Raw genomic sequence first — 15,041 nt, 5'->3', positions numbered from 1 at the left:
AGTGCTTAGCCAGGCTCCAAGCACCTCTCTGCTTCTCTGACCGTTGCCTCTCTGACCACCAGGCCGTCCAGAGAGAGGCCATAAGGAGGCGAGGTTTAGGGGTGCCATTCGGGGGCATCCCCGTGGGCTTCTGCAGCGCCGCCCTCCAGCAACTCCTCCCGACCTTTAGGTCACCTCTTTGGGCAACCTTCCTTGATTTCTCCCCCTTCCGCCTTAGAGATTCCGGCTTTTTCGTCGCATTCGATGTGGCAGGAGGGCAAGCCCGAGGTTTTAGCGCAGTATCTCTAGAGCCTTGGGCAGAAAAGAGTCTCAATAAATGTCTGTTGATTTAACGAATGAATAAGTGAGGGGGACAAAGAAGAGGCCCAAGGCTCCCCCCGAAGCACCCTGGTCTGCAGATGGGAGAGAGAGCAGGGATGGGGTAGGCAAGGCCAGAGAGGTTCAATTCCTGGGAAAGGAAAGCAGGCATCAGGAAACACTTGCCTTAACTGCCACCTGTTGTCAGGAGGCAAGGGATGGAGACAATGACTAGCTGTCAGGGTCTCATGGGATGCTGTCCCCAGCTGGGGTGCTGTGCAGGGGAAGGGGGGGGGGATGCTTCTGGGTTCTTCCATGGGTGAACATCCGAAGGTCAGAGCCTAGTTCTCCACTGCCTGTGGATCCACCAAGAAACACTCCCACCCAATGCCAAAGGGATGGACCAGGCCTCAGTGCCCCGCAGTTCTCTACAGGAGAGGAAATGGGTTGAAGGAAAGGAGGGCAGAGGTTTCCTAGGAATGTTTGTTTGTTTGTTTCGTTTCCTAGGAATCTGACCAGATCTGCAAGGAGAGAAAAGAGCCCCAGGCCTGCAGGCTTGAGGGACCTGGATCCAGAGAGACACCTAGGACAGTGACAGAATTATGTCTCTGACTGATGATGGATGCAGCTGGGAGGGCAGAGACAGCAAGAGACTCAGGGCCAGTCAAGCCCAAAGTAGGTCCAATCATGGGGATGAGACCAGACAGAGCTGCAGTTTGAAGATGCGGCCTCTCAAGCAGTGGGCTCCAAATCTTTCAGGAAGTAGTTGGGGGAGGAGAGGAGACGGGGTAGGGACACAGGACCTTGTGGTCTCTATGCCTCTAGATCTAAGGGTGCTGGGGGAAATCTTGCAGACTCAGGTTCTAACTGACCTCCTCCCCTCCCACAGCCACCATTTACCCAAGATGAGAGGCTGTATAACCTCCTCATTTGAAGACCTTCCCTGTCATTAATTGGTGGTGTGACCACAGGCAAGTTACTGGCCCATTTTGTGCCTTATTTTCCTCATCCATAAAATAGGGACAGTCCTGCCCTAATGGGTGTTGGGAAGATTGAGTTAGTATGTGCAAAGCTCACTCTAGAGTTTGAAGTTCTGCCTCTGAGTTGTTCTGGTTAATAAGAAGGAGCGGAGTGTCTGCAGACCCTGCCTTGCTCTGTTCTTAAACCACCCTTGCCCTTTCTTGTCACTGCTCTCAGAGCCCCCTAGGCCAGATAGGCTCCCAAATGCTCCCCTGACAGAGTGTCAGATCCAGGCCTGAGGTCAAGGGCAGAGTCAGGCAGCAGGTAAGGCGGGAGTGTGAGTGCCGCCTGCTCTGCTTCCAGAAAAGCAAAAAGGAGGGGGGAAAAAAGCCTTATCTTGAACATTCTCTACATGCCTGGCACTGTGCTAGGCATGAAGAAACCTAAGGGAACACAAGAGGAAAAAGTAAGTCTCTTACTTCATTGAACCCTCACAGGGAGTTGTCTGCCTGCTTTCTGCATCATTCCTATTTCATAGCTGAGAAGACAGAAGCTGAGAGTGGTTAAACAACTCGCTCAAGGTCATGAAACTAAAACATCCTGAGCCAAGATTAGAATTCAGATGAGATGAATCTTCCCTAGGGTGGAGGTCCTCAGCTCAGTTCTCCCTCCTCCTCTCCCCGCCCACAACCCCCCCACCCCTCCCAACAGTGGCCCTGAAAATCCTCCCCACCTTTTGTTGGTGAGTGACCCGGGAAGAACTAAAGGATCAGGTAGCCCAGTAGAGCTTTGGGAACCACATGCTACCTCCTTCACCAACTCTCCACATTCCATCCTCTTAAAATTAAAGCAGCAGGTTGTTGGACTCCTCCTGGCCAGGGCTCAGATAAATGATCAATAGATCTCTGCCTCTCAGTTTTCTCTTCTGTAAAATAGGTATGGGTATAACAACAGATATTGTTTCATGTGAGCAGCTTGTTGAGAAATAAAGCCCTTTAAAGTCTGCTTGGCATTTAGTTAGTGTTCAGTAAGTACACTTGTTGTAGTTAATTTTCCTGTCTTCCCTGGCTGAGGAGGCAGGAGAAAGCCCACTGGGCAAGGAGATCTGGCTTGGACATGCTCAAGTGTGTGAACCCTGCACGTCAGTTTCCAGTCTGAGCCTCTGCTGCCGCTTTTGAAATTTATGGGCAGGAATAGGGCGCCTCTTGGTGATTGCACACAGTGGGTTTCGTTGTACAGGACTCGGTGGCTACAGAGCCTTTGGGTTGCCTGCACTGGTGTTGACTGCTTCACGGGAGGTCTTGGCAACAAGTGTAGTGACAGTGTTCTTAAAGCACTGTGGTCCCAGGTGCCGGGTAGGGGGTGGGGGCCCAGGAGAGGAACGGAGCTTTCCACCCTGCCCTGAAAGCATCCTGGGAGACCCACAGAAGCGGACTCTGACCTCCTGCAGGTGGGGACTCCCAACGCAAGCAATCCCTAGGAACAGTGGGATGTTGGAGGTGTTCCAGGTTAGGCAGAGCGGCTGACCCACGGCACTGGGGCCACTGGCTGTGCCAGACAAGTGCAGGCTTAAGCTTCTGGACTTTTCTATCAAAACCTTAGTTTTCCCACATGGGTAAGGGACCTCTGTATCTGCCTTCCTTAGCAGACTCTTGAAACCCTGCAGTCCACGTGCTCCTGGCTGGTCTTACCAAAGTCTTGTTACAAGTGTCTTCTTAGTACATCATTGGTGTTTATCATGGAGATTGAACCCAGATGAACCGTGTACTCTGGAAACTTGAACGCTTTGAAAACTGAAAAGTGGCAGACCTGACTTGTGATTCCCGGGTCCCAGCAGCGGTGGGTGACCGCGGCATTTCTGACCTCCATCCTCTGCTTGGCTTGTGAAAACCGGAGCTCTCCCCAGCGCGGAGCTCCCCGCCCGGTTTCTGGGGCTAGACGACAGGGACGGCTGCCTGGTGGGGAAGGGCAGAGGTCCGCGTGCTCAGGGACTTGGTCTTAAAAGTGGCGAGGTGCCTTGCTGAGAGTCCTGCATTCCCTAAATGAGGTGCGCGGGTCAGGATGCCCGAGCCGAGCCGCGTACCCGCCGCGAGGAACTTAAAACGCGGCGGGTTCAAGAGCCTGGAACCGGCAGAGTGCCGCCCGGGTGCGGGTACTCTCCCCAGGCCAGCGGGTCCTGACCCACTGCAGCCTCGCAGGCCCAGAATGGGGACTGAACCACGGGCGCGATCCTGGTACCCCTGACGTGGAGCAGGGCCAAGCCTGCTGGTTTATACCCGCTCCTAGACTCGCGGCCCCGGCGAAAATCAACAAGGGCTTCCAGTCTCTCGCACAACTCCAGCCCTGAGCATTAGTGACCTTGTAGGGCCAGAGGATTTTCTTTTCTTTTTTAAGAGAAAGGAAAGGAATACAAACGTCTATTTCGGACCCGATGGTCAGTCCTGGTCATCCTAGTCATTCCTACCCTCACGGCCACTTTCGGTTCTGTCTCCCTGTATCTTTGAAAAAAGAGAATCCAAAGAAGGTCACGGACGCACGCAATCCCACAAACCGGGGGATTTCAAGGTGGGTCCGCAGCCTCGTGCGCGGAGGATGTCGAGGGCTTGTTGGGGGCGGCCCCGGACCCACAGCCTCTGCGATTTTCCAAGCAGTCCGATGTAGTCAGTTGCGCGGCGAGGGTCGGAGAAGCCCGGGATTGGCCAGACTCGGTGAGAGGGGACATGGTTTCCGCAGCCACCCAGGTACCGCTGGACAGGGGCGCCGGGCCCCGCGGCGAGCTGGGCAGGCAGAGCCCCCAACGTTTTAACAGCGGGGGACTCGTCCACTTTGTGACCTGCGGGCCTGGTTATCCGGGGACAGGGAGAGATGGCTAGAAAAGCTTTCCCCGGGGATGCCCGGAAGCATTTGGAGATTTTCTGAAAAGGACTGGCTCCCCAGATACTGCCAGTATCTGGAGAGGAGAATGGGGCCTCACCTTTTCAAAGGGCCGGCACTGTGGGTGGGGGGAGGGCTTTTTATAACGTGCCAGCGGTGTTTGTGGGGGCCAAGTTTCTTCTTAGCGTGCCTGAACTTGGCACAGCCCCCAGGACCTCGGTTGTTGTTGGTGGACACAGGCACCCACACTCGACCCCAACCACATGGCAAAGGGTCATTAGAAGTTGGGGACTCTAGCGACGCCCAGGTTTTCTGTCTGGCTGTTTTTCTAAAGTTCGCCGGTATAGGAGGGTTTGAACTATCACCGCTCAAATCCCTGCAAAAGTCCATGTCCCTGGCCCGCTTCCCCATCCACTCCATCTCCTCTCAGCGATCTGCCCCACCATTAGTAGCTGCGTTGAGATTCTCGTACCAGCCATCACTAAGGAGGGCTCTAATGAAATGGCGGGGGCCTGAGAGTGCCCCCTTCCCCTTGCTCAAGTCTGAGCCCCCCTTTCCACCTGCACCACTTTACTTGCTGTGAGACCTTGGGCAAGTTATTTAACTTTTCCCAGCATCCTTCTCTGTGAGATGGGGGTGGGGATGAGTGATAGTCCACATCAAAGAAGGCTCATAAGGACTTCATGAATTATTTCCGGTTACACAGAAAGCAGTGTGCCTTATAGGAGTCCTGCCATATGTCATTTCCCTTTATGCTCACATCAGGCCTGTCCCACAGCCTCTCTCTCTCTCTCTCTCTCTCCCCTACACTAAGGCGCAGTCAGGATGAGACCCAGATGGTCAGGATCTGCGGATATAAAGTCCTGGAGAGAAGTGGGTGGTCAAAGGTCTGTCAAGGGACTTAAAAAAAATGCCAGGCAGGCTTTGGCCCCAATGATTTGAGAAAAATTCCTTTTCTCTTCCATAATCTAAGGTCCCACATCCTTTGTGCCTTTCTGCTTCAGGTTTGCTGTGAAACCTCCTTCTTCTTTCCCTCCCTCCCTTCTTTTACCCCCTTTAGCCCCCTCCCTTGTCCTTTCCCCTCTCTTTCTTTCTTTTAACATTAAGGTAACATTTAACTCCTTCCACCTTCCAGAAACCCAGTTCAAAGGGAAAAGAAAAGCAATGAACAAATTTCTTTTTGCATATGACCCTGTGGAAATAATGCAGGCCTTGAAGTGATCTGTCTTCTTTCTGGTCTCTGCAACTCTATAAGGGCAAATTCATTAACCTCTCTGATTCTTAGTTTCTTCATCTGTAAAATGGGGATAATGATAGTAACGCCTTCTTTGAAGGATCCTTGTGAAAGTTAAAAGAAATAAAATATGTTTGAAGCACTTTGCATTGGCAACCCAGGAGGACAGCCGATAATTCATAAAAACAGTAACACAAACAATAATGCTTGAACAAAACTTAAGCAAAAAGCAAAGAGAAACCCCAAAGGACAGATATTTTCAGTGTGGAATGTTTAGGGCTTATTTTCATTCAGGTGAAAGACTAACAAAAAAATGCTCAATCCAGACCTGCAGGCTAGCATGAGTTTCAGGGAGGGGGTTCGGAACACTCAGCTATGAAAAGGGATAACTGTGCCCCATTTGACCCTCAAAAACTCAAGACTGTCTCCTTCAGGCCCAGGGATATTTTCCTGTAAATACATTTCAGTTTCTCCAGTATCAATGCAGGAAATTGTCATGTATTAGAAGAGGGCTGCCAATAAAACATGGTCAAAGCATGATAAAACTGTGGAGTTATTCCAAATATGCTGAAGTGTGCTTTTAAAATAGGGAGAAAACCCTGAACCATTTTTTCTCATGCTATCAGCTATGGAAATGAATATTTGTATAGCTTCTCATTTTAAAGTCTCTTTGTCCCATATATATGTATATCTAGTTTACATATATAGGTGCAAATTTCCATTTTGTTTTCCATTTTGTAGAAGGAGGTTTAATCAAATCATTGATTTTTTTTTTAATTCAGGGTTCCCATTCAAAATCAGAAATAACAAAAACTTTTCTTTCTCTGTTCTTCACATAAAAAAAGCCCAACCTGTCCAATGAAATAGAACATCACTTCTGGTTAATTTTGTAAAATCCATTCCGTTATTCTTTGAGTTGTGCTTTCCATCTTCTTAAAAATGTGAACCAATCAATTATATTAGCCATATGGCTTGATCATAACAGCTAATTTCCATTTCATAATGTAATTGTTGCTTAAACACTGACAGTTTATTAGTCAAGGTGTTTAGGAAAGTTCTCTGTAGCTCTGTCTCTTTTAAATGATGATTGAAATAACCATAAAATCTCCAAGTCATTAGACTATTAGTTTCATGGTTTTAGATTCTGTGGCTCCTCAGCATTAAATACTTCCAAGGAGATGTTCCACTTGCTCTATGGTCCTGGGATCACAGCATGGATTATCCAGAATGGCTTGGTTTTCTTTGCCACCCAGAGGCTGGCAAGAGCAAGAGTTTGATGTGATGGGAGGGATCACAGGGCTACCCAATGATGCTGGACATAACTGAGCACTGGCTGAAGAGGCTGCACCGTCACACATTACTGCAAACAAAACATGTCACCCTTCAGTGATCTTAATGCTTTGCCCATTAAATATACTCCCTCATGGAAATGACAGTGAATTTAACTGGTAAACAGATGTTCCCCACTATCTTCTCAGAATTAGAAAGCTGTGGTTTATGTTTGGCTTTAAGCTCTGGGTTTCTTATTTCCCTTAGTATTTTCCAGAGCCATTTTTGGGTTTTGTTCCCACCCGTCTGAGTTTTGGTTCTGTTGTGGCCTTACTCTCGGTTTACGGAGTGAATGCTCCTGGCACTGTGATATACACCTACTGGGTCTCTACAAAAATTCACATATAATACATAAAAAAAGATGTAAAACAGGGGGGCCTAGGTGACTCAGGTCATGATCTCAGGGTCTTGGGATCTAGCCCTGCATTGGGCTCCATGCTCAGCAATGAGTCTGCTTGGGGTTCTCTCTCTCTCCCTCAGTGCCCTCCCCCCACCTTGTGTGTGCATGCTTTCTCTCTCTCTCTCAAAAAACAAACAAATAAATCTTTAAAAAATAGATATAAAATTTAACACTAACACAGCCTATATTTAAGGTAATTTGGCCTTAATGCAGTTTGACTTTAATTTGGGGTATGGTTTTAATAAGATGCTCTATATATCTGTTTATTTTTAATTTTTTAAAAAAGATTTTATTTACTTATTTGACAGAGGGAGAAAGAGAGCACAAGCAGAGGGAGCAGCACGCAGAGGGAGAGGGAGAAGCGGGCTCCCTCTTTAGCAGGGAGCTGAACAGGGATCCCGATGCAGGGTTTGATCCCAGGACCCCAGGATCATGACCTGAGCTGAAGACCTATACTTAGCAGTCTGAACCACGCAGGCACCCCTATATATCTCTATTTAAAATACAAGAAACCCACCAGCTTGTCTCCCAGAAGATGGGATTTAAATGCCAGATGGATGGTTGGCTGATTAAAAGGCAAAAAAGTTTTGAGTCCATTGTAGAAATGTGAAAACTTTGTAAGGTGGCCTACTCTCAACTAGAATTTTAAAACATTTATATTTTAGTTATACATTATGTTAGTCATTTATCATCTATTATTGGTCATATTTTCTGCTAAAGACATCCCATTCAGGTACAGTACCTTGAAAGTAAGTGTTAAGAGTGTGAGTAGGATTTGCAGATCCTAGCCCTTAAGGAGAGATATTTATCTTTAGCTCCTTCCATCATCGTTGCTTGGTTATTGGACCACAGATGGGTGGATGGACTTAGCATTAGGCCTCAGCTCTCAGAGCAATGAACTTGCTGATGCTTCATGAAAGGAACTAAGGACCTTCCCCAAGGTCTGCCATATGAAGTACAATGATAAGTAATCCAATAATTGAGAGTGGCTATATACTTTGTAACTGAGTAGGTGCTCAGTAATGATTTGTGCATGGATAGGTGTCTTAGCTCTTTCATTTTCCATATTATTATTTATTTAATAAACATTATTAAAATATAACACCAATAGAAAATTTACTTATCTATTCTTCTGCTTGACATTTGAGTTGTATCCAGTTTTAGGCTATTTTGATTAATGTCACTATGACTATCCTTGTGTATGTTTCCTGGTGCACATATGTCCTTCTCTGGTGGTATAATATGTAGGATTGGGATTTCTGAGTGATTTTAGGATTATCACGTGTTATTGATTTCATTTCCTGATAAAGATTATATAATAATCTTCCAATGGCATCCTGCCTAACTCAGAATAAAAATTAATGGCTTTATAATTACTTACAAAGCCCTAAGCAATTTGGTCCTAACACTATTTCCTTTCTTGCTATCGTTACCTCCATGCTTTTTTGTAGAACATACTAGGACTCTCCCCTCCTTCTGGCCTTTGTCTTTACAACTTTTCTCTGCCTGGTAGTTTCTCCACCAAATATTTGCAAGATCCCTCCCCCATCTCCTTCTCTGACTCAAATGTTATTTTCTTAGTAAGGCCTTCCCTGATGAATTAAAGCTGTAACCCCTCCCTATGACCCTCTAACCTCCCTATTACCCTTATTACTTTATGTTTCTTTATAGCACTGATCAGTATCTGACATGTTATATGTTTTTGTTTGTTTGTTTGTTTGTTTTGGTCCCCTCCTGCTAGAATGTAGACCTTGTGAAGGCAGGATTTTTTTTTTTCTTCTGTCTCTGTGGTCTTTTCCATCCACGGCTGTATCTACAGCTACAGGCACTTGCTAGTCCTAGAACAGTGCCTGGCAAATAAACAGATGGTCAACAAATAGTTATTGGGGGCCACACCAGATGAAAAGAGAAGGCCACAACGGCAAAGGCAGAAAGCTGCAGTAGAAGTCAGAAGACCTGGCTGTTGGTTCCTGTTGCATCTGTAACTGACTCTGACCTTGGGCAAATCCCTGCCATTTCCCTTGTGTGTCAAATGGGGGTAATAAACCCTGCCTTCGTCCAGGACTGTTAAGTGGATCCAGGACTGTTAAGTGAGGGAACTCGGGTGAAAATGCTTTCCAAAATTTAAAGTCTTTGTCAAAGTAGATATTCCCAGTTGGTACATAAGAGGCCCCCAGGAAGAGTGACTTAAGCATGACAAAATAGGGACGCCTGGGTGGCTCAGTTGGTTAAGCAGCTGCCTTCGGCTCAGGTCATAATCCCAGCGTCCTGGGATGGAGTCCCACATCGGGCTCCTTGCTCCGCAGGGAGCCTGCTTCTCCCTCTGACTCTTCCTTCCACTCTGTCTGCCTGTGCTCGCTCTCACTCACTCTCTCTCTGACAAAAAAAAAAAAAAAACAAACAAAACCCTAAAGTTACAACTTATTTGTTAAAAAAAAATGACAAAATAAGGAATGTGAGACAGTGAGAGCCACAGATCTCTTCCCTCTTATGTCTCATGAGAGTTAGCATATATTGTGATTCAACTGCCTCTTATTCCTGCACATAATTGATAAGTTATTCTTCTCAGCAAGGAGTAGAGATTGAAGGCACTTGCAGGCATGGGAGGGCTCAAACCTCCATTCATGGGCAAGACCGGGCATTCTAAAGGAAATCCAGGTTCAGCTTGAATGATGAGAGCAGTAGTAAGTTTGGTGATAAAAATCAGAACAGTGCTTGCTTCTGGGAGGGGCTTTGACTGAGAAAGGCAGGAGAGACCTGTATTGGTGTGGTGGTGATGCTGCTGTATAGCTATGTCAAAATTTGCTGACCTGGGCACTTGGTATCTGTATATTTCACTGTGTGTACATTATACTTCTATTTTTAAATATCAAATAAAAATTAAATCACTGAGGGGTTCACACACCCCCATGCCTAGTGTAGGCTAGAAGCAGAGTTGTTTAGTGTTCTAGCACAGCTGTTAAGGCAACCTCAGCCTGGTAAGGTCCTGAGGGAGAAGAGACCTTCTTGACTAGATTTTTCTGTATATGGTTCAGGCTCAGAAGTTTTCTTTCCTGGATTGATTGGTCAGGTGGGCCCCAAAGAAACAGTCATTCAGCAGTTTCATTAAGTTCTAACTGAAGGTCAAAGGCAAGTAATTTTTAGCCATTTCTCACATCAGCAGAAGCCAGACAATGTGAGGGGTAAACACTAAAGGCACAGGGCCAGGCACAGGAGGTCTGAGTGTAGGGCTCAGAGGTGCTAGTATCTAGCTAGTGGTTATTTTGACATGGGCAAGTCACTCACTTTTCTGGACCTTGGTTTCTTTCTTCCCCATGTGAAGGAACTGTATAGAAAGTCTCTGGGGGTATCTATCAGATCTAACATTCTGAGACTCTGTATTTATTTTTCCTACAGAGCCTTCTCCGGAGTGGTCCAGAAATTTCCACAAAGAACTCAACAACTTTTTCTCTAGACCTGTTTGTCCTTCTATATGCCTTTTCTCAGTTTCTCGGCACACCATCATGCATGTGTTCATTCATTCAGCACACACTAAATTGAACACATGGTAGGTTCCAGTGACTGTTCCAGGTGCTTGTGATGCACAGTAAAATCTCTGTCCTAAATAGCCTCATATAATCTAGTTGGGGAAGATAGATGGTGGTGTAATTATATAATGTGGGTAAGAGCTATAGAGAGAGATGTAGCAGGGAAGAAGAATAGGGAACGATGTAGTTTTAATAAGCTGGCCAGGAAAGACCTCACTGGGGAAGTGACACTCAAAAGTAGATGTCTGGGGTGCCTGGGTGGCTCAGTGGGTTAAGCCGCTGCCTTCGGCTCAGGTCATGATCTCAGGGTCCTGGGATCGAGTCCCGCATCAGGCTCTCTGCTGGGCAGGGAGCCTGCTTCCCCCTCTCTCTCTCTCTCTCTGCCTGACTCTCCATCTACTTGTGATTTCTCTCTGTCAAATAAATAAATAAAATCTTAAAAAAAAGTATATGTCTGGAGGTTATCCCTGATCTACCCCATTTGACAACCCGCCCATGCCCAATCATCTGGTGAGCCCCCCAATTTCACCATGTAATATTTCTCAACTTTTTTTCTTCCCCTAACTACCAATTCAGGCCCTTATCATATCCTCTGTGGATTACTACAACACTTGCCTAACTATTCCCTGCTTCCTGTCTTGGCTTCCCAAATCAATTTTCTACAAGGCCATGTCAGAAAGATTTATCTGAAAGGCACATCTGACCATGTCATTTTGCTCAAAACCCAACAATAGCTCCTTGCGCTCAACAAGGTGAAGCCCTGATGCTCTAAGGAGTCATTTAAGCCCTTTGTGGTCTGGCCCCTGGTTACTTCTCCAGCGCCATCTCTTACTTACTCTTGATGTCTCTGTCCCAAAATAGAATTTCTCCTTCCATACAGAGAACTATACCAGAATACCGGTATCTCCCTTTATATGCCAGCGAAAGTCCTACTTTTATTTTAAGATCCATTTTAGTAATAATTCCTTCTGATGGTTTCCAAATTCTTCATCCTACCAGGAAAGACTGAGTGCTCCTCATTTGTGGTCCCATGACACCTCGCACATGTTTTAAAATCACTTTATTTATCATATTGTTTTGATACAGTGTAGAATGTAGTTTCCTCTACTAGACTATGAATTTTCTGAGCATAGAATTGTGTCCTATTCATTTTTGTAATCTTGGCTGCAACCAGTCAACCAGTGACTTTATTTGTGTTCTGATCCTCCCATTCTCTCCCCCCTGACTGTAAGCCAACCATGATGATTTATAACTTGTGATTAAAAGACAGATATGGGAAATAGTCCCATGTCAAGGCTGAGTTCAGCTCAAGTTAATTATCAGGGAGTCACAGATTTTTAGACTTGGGAGAACAATTTCAGGTGAATTCAACTACAATTCCAGGTAAATTCAATTTCAGGTGAATTCAACTACCTGCCTAACACTTGAAGGCCCTTCTTCAACATTTTTACAAGTTGTGGGGTTACAGTGTCCTTCCAGTATGGTGCGACAGTGATAGGTGTGTGGGAAGCCCTTAGCTGACCAGAGGCTTCCTCTTTCCTCCTCTCCTGCGGTTCAGGACACTGTGTGTGGTAATACTGAAGCAGGAAGGTATTCGTATTGGAACACATATGTATTTACATACACATACACACAATCACACCCAGTGAAAATGTAAATCTGTAAATTGCTTAAGATGATGAACAGCAGGCTATTATCTAAAATGTTAAACATAAGTTAGGGACCGGGCTAGTACCCAGAGAGAAAATGATTTGTAATTTGAAGCTAAAGACATCTGTCAAAGCAAGGGGCTCAGAGTAAAGAGCAAATGGGTAGGTAGACTCCATAGATGGATGGCAAGGGACAGGAACCCAGCCAGGCAAGGGACTTCCTGCTGGAACTGGCAGTCTGGGCACCATCTAGCTCTACAACCAGAAGAGGGGACTATAAGCCTTGAGTTAGCCATACTCCCCTGCAGAAGCTTTGAGTACCACTTAGAGAGTTTTCTGAGGAACGCTGTACTTACGTGTACATACCCCAAACAAACTCAATGCACTAAGCTGCTTTAGCTTTCATTTTACCTTTGAGTCAAGAGCTTCTCTTTCCCTCTCTTCTTTTCTGCTTGCTGGTCTTCATAAGAGAACAGTGGGACATCTGTACCTATGAGGAATAACAAAACTAATTCTTTAAACACTGCCTTTGGGCTCTAAGTAGTTTGGGGGTAAAGACTGTCTATTACAAAGGAAAGTATTGGAGTTAAAAAGCAGAAAACTTACTTGGGCCAGAGGTCATTCAGTCCATCTTAGCATAGCCTCTTTGGCAGTTATTCCTTTGGTTGAGTTGAAATCTGTCTTTCTATGGCTTCACCATTGATCCTAACTCAATCCAGGACCACACAGAATGAATCCTAATGACCTACCACATTATGGTCCCTGGGTCTTTCCAGACAGCTTGCTTGTGATCAGAAGTCATTGAACTCAAGAGGGGCACCTGGGTGGAACAGTTGGTTAAGTGTCTGACTCTTGGTTTCAGCTCAGGACGTGATCTCAGGGTCATGAGATTGAGCCCTGTTTGGGGCTCTGCACTCGGTGGGGAGTTGAGAGTCTATCTCCCTCTGCCCCTCCCACTCATGCTCTCTCTTTCTCTCTCTCTAAAATAAATAAACAAATCTTAAAAAAGAAAAGAAGTCACTGAGTTTATGAATACTGTATGCTTAGCCCATGCTGGCCCATGTTAGCGCCTCACAAACGACAGCTGTTATTATTAGTTGTATTATCACTGCCTTTGAGCCATGCTTTTCTTCATAAGTCGAGCCCTTTTAGGTTCACCGATGTCAAAGAATTAACCAAAACAGATTCCTCCTTAATTACATCAACAGCTTTATGTGTAGATGTTAGACATGAGGGTGTCGAACACCTGGAAATACCCTTCTTTACCCTCCACTACCTGCACCTTACCTTCGTCAAGTTACCAAATCATTCTTAAAGACTTGGTCCAAGGAATTTCCTCTTTGAATATCTTTTCCCTCCTCCAAGGAGAACTCATGAGTCCACTTGTTCACTTGTCTTGAGACTGTATCCTATCTGTATTTGTTTTAGATCTCTCCCCACCCTCACCCAGACTCACCCACTATCTAGAATGCTGAACTCCTCTTGGTATGTGTCTTGTTAAGCAGAATGCCTGAAACACAGCAGGTGATAAATATTTACTAATAAAATGATAACATTTTTGGGTATTAGTTCATACAATATTTTTTTATGCTGTATTATCTTTAATTAAATACCAAGACTCTTCTATTCATGTCACCTAGAAATCATTTCACTCACTGCTGCTGTGTTTGGCCACCAGTCTCCTGTCTCTCTCTTCAGCAATGATGAGGTGGTTAGCTTTTCCCTGGGGAAGAGAAATCTTTGTTTCGTTGCCTTTGCCAATAACAAAAATGTTGGGGAGTTGGGTGGCAAAGATTTTGCCACTGACATCTTTCACATGAGCCACATCGAAAGAACCAGGAGGTCTCTCTTTATTAGTGGCCACACCAATTCTTCCCAGCTTAGCACCTCCAGTCACATACAAAGTTTACCAGTGTCAGACTTGATGAAGCTGGTCATCTTACCAGTCTCCCAAATCAGTCCGAATGGTGTTGTTCCCCTTGACGAGGGAACCAGGGTATTGGCTGGTGTAAGAATTGTGGGTCACCAGAAAAGGGATTCCTTTTCCTCATGAAGATTTTTCTCACTTTGCATAGCCAGTACTTGGTCACCCACTGTGTCATGGATTAGGTGGAAATTCTCCATAGTATTGTCAGTGCTGCCATCATCCATGAACCTGTAGGATGGGTTATATCTGTTTGGACCTTGCCATCAATCTTACAGAACTGCTACATGCGGATCTTCATTTCATCTTCTGTCGGGGCATATTTAAATCTCTTCCTTAGGAAAATGATGAAAGGAAGACATTCTGTCAGCTTGTGAGGACTGGCAGATGGGCAAGGTGCAAACACACTGGTCAGTTACCCAGCCTGCAATGCTTTGCAGCTGCTACACACTACAGATGCGCTGTGGGACCAAAGCCATGCTGCATTAGCCATGGAAACAAGACTGTTGGGGCAACTGGCTGGCTCAGTCAGAGGAGTGTGTGATTCTTGATCTCAGGGTTGTGAGTTCGAACCCCACGTTGGGTATAGAAATTACCTAAACATAAAATCTTTAAAAAGAAAAAAAAAGAAGGCTGCCTTCTTCCAGTGTGGTGATAAAATTGCTGGGTGATACAACTTTTATAGCTGGATGGACATTTAAAAAATTTCTCTATGCTTCAGTCCTCCATCCCAGTGGTTCCCAATCTTTGCTTTGTAGTGGAAAATATTGCAAGTTTTAAAAAAGTCCTGAGGACTGAATCTGACTCACAGAGATTCTGATGTAATTGGCCTGGGATGCAGCCTGGG

General features: G+C 45.7%; 1 pseudogene; it reads right to left on the bottom strand.

Annotated features, from left to right (window-relative positions):
- Positions 1–13,918: 13,918 nt before the first annotated feature.
- Positions 13,919–14,603, bottom strand: LOC132014483 (small ribosomal subunit protein eS4-like; annotated as a pseudogene).
- Positions 14,604–15,041: the final 438 nt, after the last annotated feature.

This window comes from Mustela nigripes, chromosome 3 (genome assembly GCF_022355385.1).
Source record: "Mustela nigripes isolate SB6536 chromosome 3, MUSNIG.SB6536, whole genome shotgun sequence".
Taxonomy (NCBI): Eukaryota; Metazoa; Chordata; class Mammalia; order Carnivora; family Mustelidae; genus Mustela; species Mustela nigripes.
This window is presented reverse-complemented; position numbering and strand designations above follow the sequence as displayed.